The sequence below is a fragment of the Ixodes scapularis genome, unplaced genomic scaffold, assembly GCF_016920785.2.
Source record: "Ixodes scapularis isolate PalLabHiFi unplaced genomic scaffold, ASM1692078v2 ptg001158l_1___fragment_3__unscaffolded, whole genome shotgun sequence".
Taxonomy (NCBI): Eukaryota; Metazoa; Arthropoda; class Arachnida; order Ixodida; family Ixodidae; genus Ixodes; species Ixodes scapularis.
Window position 1 is genome coordinate 434,493 of NW_024610108.1, and position 7,171 is coordinate 441,663.

Genomic DNA, 7,171 nt, shown 5'->3' on the forward strand with positions numbered 1-7,171 from the left:
TGCCGGCAAAAATGGTGAGGTGGAGGATGCGTCAGATGACCCCTCTGACAGCGATATGGGCACCAACGGAAAGAGCGAAATGAGCACCGACATTAGGGAGTCGGACATTCTTTTCGAAGCCTAGAGCAGCAATCACCCAGGTGAGGAGCTGCACATGCTTCAAAGACAATCAGATGGTTACACCAGAGGGAACCGTCCACCGGACATTTGTCTTCGGTGCCCCCACACCACAACCAGGCGGAAAGTCCCAAGGAGCGCTTCCTAGTCCAGTGCAACCTGCCACTCTTCGCCAATCCCCAGCACGACCTCCGGCCTGCGAGCCCCGGACGAGCTCAGCAGGGATGTTCAGACAGCCGTCGCAGGTCCACTCCCATACCACCTGAGGGCAACCACAGCGCAGGACAGGTAAGCCCCAGTGAACGGCTGGACAGGCCATGGAATGCAGACGATGGTGAGCTGGAGGACACGTCGGACGATTCCTCATACAGTGACATGGACACCAACGGAGAGAGCGACACGAGTACCGATATGGAGGAGTCGGACATTTGTTTCGAAGCCGAGTACGATACTGACCCAGGTGAAGAGCTGCACATGCCTCAAAGACAATGAGATGGTTAGACCGGAAAGAAACAGTCACACCGGACATTTATTTTGGTGGGACGGTCCGAGACGAAAGCTTGGCCCTCACTTAGCATTCAAAGCTGTCTTTAAGAGCACAGCCAAGTCGGAAGTGTGTCCATACTATGCTATGCAAACTCATGACCGTTTCAAACGTCCTTAGATTGCAGACGAAGATATGGGTGAGCCTGATGGTCCTGGTGAACCCGACACCACCTACGTGCTCTTTACAGAAGAAAGCTTCATGAGGTAACACTTTTAGGGAAGTTCAAGTGTGTGTTACAGTTGTATTTTCATTTTCAGTGACCGTGAACTGGTGCCACCCCAGAAGGAGCGCAAATTTATTGTATTTGAGGGTCGCCTCCTGGAGCTCTCCAAAGTGTGTCTCACCTCCCTTGCCCCTTGCCGAAACACCATCGTAATCCAGTCCACTGAAGTGAAGATAACGAGCACATGTGCACAGCACCACGTGGAGCGGTGGTGGAGCCAACTTCAGGTGAGTGGCAAAGCAGCAGGAAATATCTTGATTTGTGCGCGAATTCTGTTTTCAGGAGCCGCTGTTGCGACTACCCTGAGGTTGCTCAAGTCCATCAACGTCGCAACATTCTCGGAGCTCACCTTCCACTACTACAAGCCGCTGTGAAGCATGTTAGCTAGTATAGGAATGGGCTCTAAAGATAAAAAAATGGCATAGCCTTACTAACTTAAAGGACATAATTGCTTGCCCGGTTTACCAACGGCAGAACACGACACAACCACTCTCCACAGAAGACATGACACCACCTCTCCCCACAAAAGACACGACACGGACCTCTAACAATGGGGTCAAACTAACAAAAGAGCTGACAGCACCAAAGACGACACATCATTAAAAAAAAGGACACGCTAGAAAAACTACAGATTGCACTGAACCTTTCACTGAAAAAGTCAGCTATAAGACTACGAATACACAAAAAAGGAGATAATGTTAACAATACCATTAGAGATTTAGAAATCGCTTTCATTCTGCATCTAAAGACAAAGAAGGCTTGTTCACTGCATTCCCATGCTTTGTTATTGCAATTGACTCTTTCAGCAAGCGCTTGTGGTCGTTTTTTCTTTTTTAGTACAATTGTGTTTGTCGAGTTCCATAACGGCACGCAATTCCTACACTCCTGAATATGCTTGAATACCTCATAATATAGATCCTTGTTTTTGACACATCGTTTATCTTCGCCTAGTTTATCATTAAGACAACGCTTCGTTTGACCTATATAGCACACAGAACAATCAAAGAGGGATCTTGTAGACTATACCTGAAATACATGTAACACAGATTTCCCTTTGTGTTTTTAAACAACCTTCCTGGGCGGAAGCGAACAGAGTTAACCGCTTCAAACTGCTATCTGTGCTAAACGCCATGCGTAAACCAAAATTATCACCGACTGATTTTAAATTGTGTGAAATTTTATGAAAAAACGGTACGACTACAAGCTTTTTGTGCTCGGGCATTTTCCTAATTTGTTTGTCTTTTGCAACAATGAACGAAAGCTGCTTGCAAATAAAATCTTGAGGATACTTTCCACCCTTTAGCCGGGAAAACACAATTTGAATCGACGTCATAATGGTGTGTAAACATGACTTTTGAAGCGCGGTTTTACTCATGTTTCAAACCAATCCTGCCTTGACATGCTTTGAATGGCAACTATCAAAGGGAAGTACTGGTATAGCCTTTTCTTTGCCATACAACCAACATAAACCGGGGACCAATCTGAGCTGGACGTCTAAATACTGAAGTACGTTATTGGCTGGCTTTTTAATAGAAAACTTCAACTCCGGTGCCTCCCTGTACACAGTATTCTCAATGAAACGAGCAAGGGCCAAGTCACGGACACATACCAATATGTCATCCATGGACCTTATAATAAGTACTGAGTTCGGGTAATAATGTTTGATCATCTCATGCAATTTTAGGTGTAATCTCCGGAGGTATATTTCTGAAAAGGCCGGGGCGACAGCCGAACCAATACATTCGCCTTGACGTTGAATGTATTTCCGCTCATCATAGTTTACCACTGTCGACTTTAGATACAGTTCAAGTATCCTTAGAAAATCATTGATCTCTATACCAGACCGGGACTGAAACCGAACTAAATGCTCCTCTTGAAACGAGCGGACCCAAGAAAGCAAAATGGCTGGTTGGAATGAATGATACACATCCTTGATATTCAGGGAAAAAATCGTGCAAACTTTACCATGAGACGGCTGAATATCTGATATCAAATTCAAGCAAAATGGCTGGTTACAATGAATTATACAAATCCTTGACATCCTGGGAAAAAGTCGTGCAAACTTTACCATGAAGAGGTCGAAAATCTGATATCAAATTCAAGCAAAATGGCTCGTTGGAATGAATAATACAAATCCTTGATATATAGAGAAAAAATCGTGCAACCTTTACCATGAAACTTGTTTATATCTGATATCAATCCAAGCAAAATGGCTGGTTGGAATGAATAATACAAAATCCTTGATATCCAGGGAACAAATCGTGCAAACTTTGGGATGAAACGGTTCAACATCTGATATCAAATCGAAGCAAAATGGCTGGTTGGAATGAATAATACAAATCCTTGACATATAGAGAAAAAGCGTGCAATCTTTACCATGAAACTTTTGTATATCTGATATCAAATCCAAGCAAAACGGCTGGTTGGAATGAATAATACAAATCCTTGATATCCAGGGAACAAATCGTGCAAACTTTGGGATGAAACGGTTCAACATTTTATATCAAATCCAAGCAAAATGGCACGTTGGAATGAATAACACAAATCTTTGATATATAGAGAAAAAATCGTGCAACCTTTACCATGAAACTTCTTTATATCTGATATCAAATCCAAGCAAAATGGCCGGTTGGAATGAATAATACAAATCCTTGATATCAAGGGAACAAATCGTGCAAACTTTGGGATGAAACGGTTCAACATCTGATATCAAATCGAAGCAAAATGGCTGGTTGGAATGAATAATACAAATCCTTGATATCGCTCCCGCCCTGAAAGGTTCTTTAAAAAAAAACACAGGGAAAAGTGTGTTAGATGTATTTCAGGTATAGTCTACAACATCCCTCTTGATTGTGGTTTGTGCTTTATAGATCAAACGAAGCGTTGTCTAAAAGATAGACTAGGCGGACAAAAAAACGATGTGTCAAAAACAAGCATCCATATTCCGAGGTTTCGAAGCATATTCAGGAGTGTAGGAATTGCGTGCCTTTATGGAACTCGACAGCCACAATTGTAACAAAAAAAAAAAAAACGACCACAAGCGCCTGCTGAAAGAGTTAATCGCAATAACGTAGCATGGGAATGCAGTGAACAAGCCTCCTTTGTCTTTAGATGCGGAATGGAAGCGATTTCTAAATCTCTAATGGTATTGTCAACATTATTTTCTTTTTTGTGTATGTGCAGTCTTATAGCTGGCTTTCTCAGTGAAAGGTCCACTGCAATCTGTAATTTTCTCAGCGTGTTTTCTTTAATGATGTGTCGTCTTTGGTGCTGTCAGTTCTTTTGTTGGTTTTACCCCATTGTTAGAAATCCGGTGTCGTGTCTTTTGTGGAGGGAGGTGGTGTCGTGTCTTTTGTGGAGAGAGGTGACGTGAAGAAGGGTTCCCTTTCCTTCCTTTTTTTTCAACCCTATTATAAAGGGTTCTTTCCTCAATAAAACTTTATCTGTGTTTGAGACGTTCTCCTTCTCTTCCTTGTCGTCGTTTGTCTTTACCACAGTCTCGGGTTTTTCACTAAAAGGGTCATTCATATTGACCAGGTGCAAGTCGGTGAGGTAAGATTTACTAACCAAAACAAAAGGCCTCTCTGCGGCACACACCCCTTTGTTTCGAAGAATTAAAATCATTTTTATCGTCCCCTTAAGCGTGATATTTCTAAGAACCTTGCGATCAGACCGCAGTACGGTGACTGTTGAACTAATGAATGCATACACATTGTGATCAGTCAGAAGAGGTGCCCTCCAGCAACGCCATGGAAAAGGTGGCCTTCGTCTGTGGGCTCACCAAGCTCAAGAAGGAAGACTTCACTATTGGCTCTTTCATCTCGGGTATGTGAAACGTTCAACATAGGCTACCCACCTAACTGTTCTTTTCTGGCTCTCTGTAAGGTTAACCAGCTACGTGTTATTTCGTGTTCTTTACAACACAACCCCTTATATGCAGACCGCCACCCAGGCGCCGAGCACCACGTGAGGACCGAAGAAACGGGCACAAAGCACTACTTCGACACGTGGCATATTCACAAATGTTGGTTTCCTATTATTTATTTTTTTCATTTTATTTACTGACAGGCAGTGACTAATCCGACAATCCGTGGTCAAAATAACATTATAAATTACTTTTATGTGTATGACGGTGATTCCAAAAGGCTTCACCCGTCAAAATATTTTATTTATTATTTTGACATCCTTCGTAGAAATATTGATGTTCTCACTGGATGTAATGGAGTAAAAGGAGATAACCATTTTAAGGTCTTTGATACAACAAAATTAATGCGTTTTCCGACACAAAAGGTCATTTTTACGACCTGTACGCCCATGGCATTGTGGAACACTTTGTTTAAAGACAGCGAAACGGAACCTTTAAAATATGGTTTGAATCAAGACTGGGGATTAGAATAGAGATATTCAAACGTTGCTTTTCATAGATTATTTCACAGCAATAGTGAGTCACTAGCGTGAAGAGTTGCTCCTTGGTGCTACTATCACCGTGGGAATGAGAACGAGACCAAACATTGTACGCCTGAACCCATACCCAGTCTGGTGCACAGGACACCGGTCAAGAAATACCTTGCTTACATACAGAATAAGACAATGCTCAAATTAAAGTTTGTTTCTTAACTTTACGAGAGAACAACAGTTCAAAATCCACCACCCGTCACCCGTCAAACTCTGGAGCACAAACCATACACATTGGAATCTTGAGCACACACCCCACACGTCGAACATAGAATGATTTTTTTCAGGTAGAACTTGTGAAGCACCCCGACTTGGAAAAGCGTAAAAGCCGACATGATACCTGAAGCTCTCAAAATACTAATTGAAAGCTATTTGTATGTCTTCCGGAAATAATGTCGTAGACATAGTATGTTTACAGACTTTGAAATAGTCACGGCCATACCCGACTACCCGACAAATTTCTATACGGCAGTGGACACTTCTGATGTATAGCTAACAATTGTACACTTTTCAAGGCTTGAAGAAGAAGCTCCAAGGAGCGAGCCGGAAGAGTGAGTCCAAGGAACTGCAGGTGTGGGTGCAGCCAATCACCAACCACCTGTTCTACTGCAGCGCTGGGTGATGGCAAAGGCCCACTCCTAGTAAGTATGGGGCTCAGTTTGATGAACCACGTGGTGGACAAGCACGATGGCCACGACGGACCGTTCAGCGAGTGCCTGCACCAGCCACTTTCTGACCGTGCATGGTTGACTGAGGGTAAGTTCATTGCACCGTTCCTTGTCCAGTACACCTCTCCTGCCATTCTCACGTAGGAGAAATAAAAATACTTCTGAATGGCATTCATCATAGCTGTGTGCTTATTCCAGAGCCCCAGCTTACAACAAGCTCCGAAACATTGTTTCAAGCCCGCGGCTCCTCAAAGACATCAGTCATCTGTCCCCCGGGTCCCCGACTTCCTCCGTGGAAGCTTTCAACAGCGTACTGATAGGGTTCGCCTCCAAGTCCTGGGCATTTACGCCAGAAGGAATGGAAGCGAGCTAAACAACCCTTCTAATCGAACGACCATTCCTGGCATGGTGGCCTGTAGCCGATTTTGAAAACAATATTTAATAAAAAAACAATATTAATGTTGTTATTTGTGTAATACAAACCACACGCCACCATGTTCTGAGGCTTTCTATAACATGCATGTTTACTAATCATTCTCCTCCCTCACTGCATGTGTAAATATCTATAAAAGTTTACTCCACTGACGTTTTTCCCAGAACTTCTTTATTTGCATACAACACTGGACACAAAGTCAACCTCTTTAATACAATAAGGGATGTGTCAAGTTACTGGGAAATAATAAAAAAAAACGAAGACCACAATTCGCAAGATGTTTCATGTTACTGGGAACCACAGAAAAAACCTACATGGTATGAATGAGTACGAAACTCAAAAGTTAACACAAAGCATGAAGACACTAGCTACGTAGTGATCATTCTTAAGAGCTAAAGCTTGGGAACTACTTTTAGAGCGCAGTTCTTAGGGGCCCGTTTGCAGCTTGAGCGGCGTCGGCGCCGGCGTCGCCATCGGCGTCGGCGTCGGCGTAACCGCGCGGTGCATTATAGGTAAATTTCCCCGCTAAATCTAGCGGAAAATTTCCCCGCTAAATCTAGCGGAAAAATTTCCCCGCTATATCTAGCGGAAAAACTTCCCTGCTACATTTAGCGGGAAAACTTTTCCCCTAGATTTAGGGAAAAAAATTTTCCGCAAAATCTAGCAGAAAACATTCCGCGCTAAATCTAGCGCAAAAATTTCCCGCTAGATTTAGCGGAAAAAATTCC

General features: G+C 43.1%; 1 pseudogene; it reads left to right on the forward strand.

Moving 5' to 3' along the window:
- The first annotated feature begins 4,612 nt into the window (after window positions 1-4,612).
- Window positions 4,613-6,397, forward strand: LOC120847031 (annotated as a pseudogene).
- The last annotated feature ends 774 nt before the right edge of the window (window positions 6,398-7,171 follow it).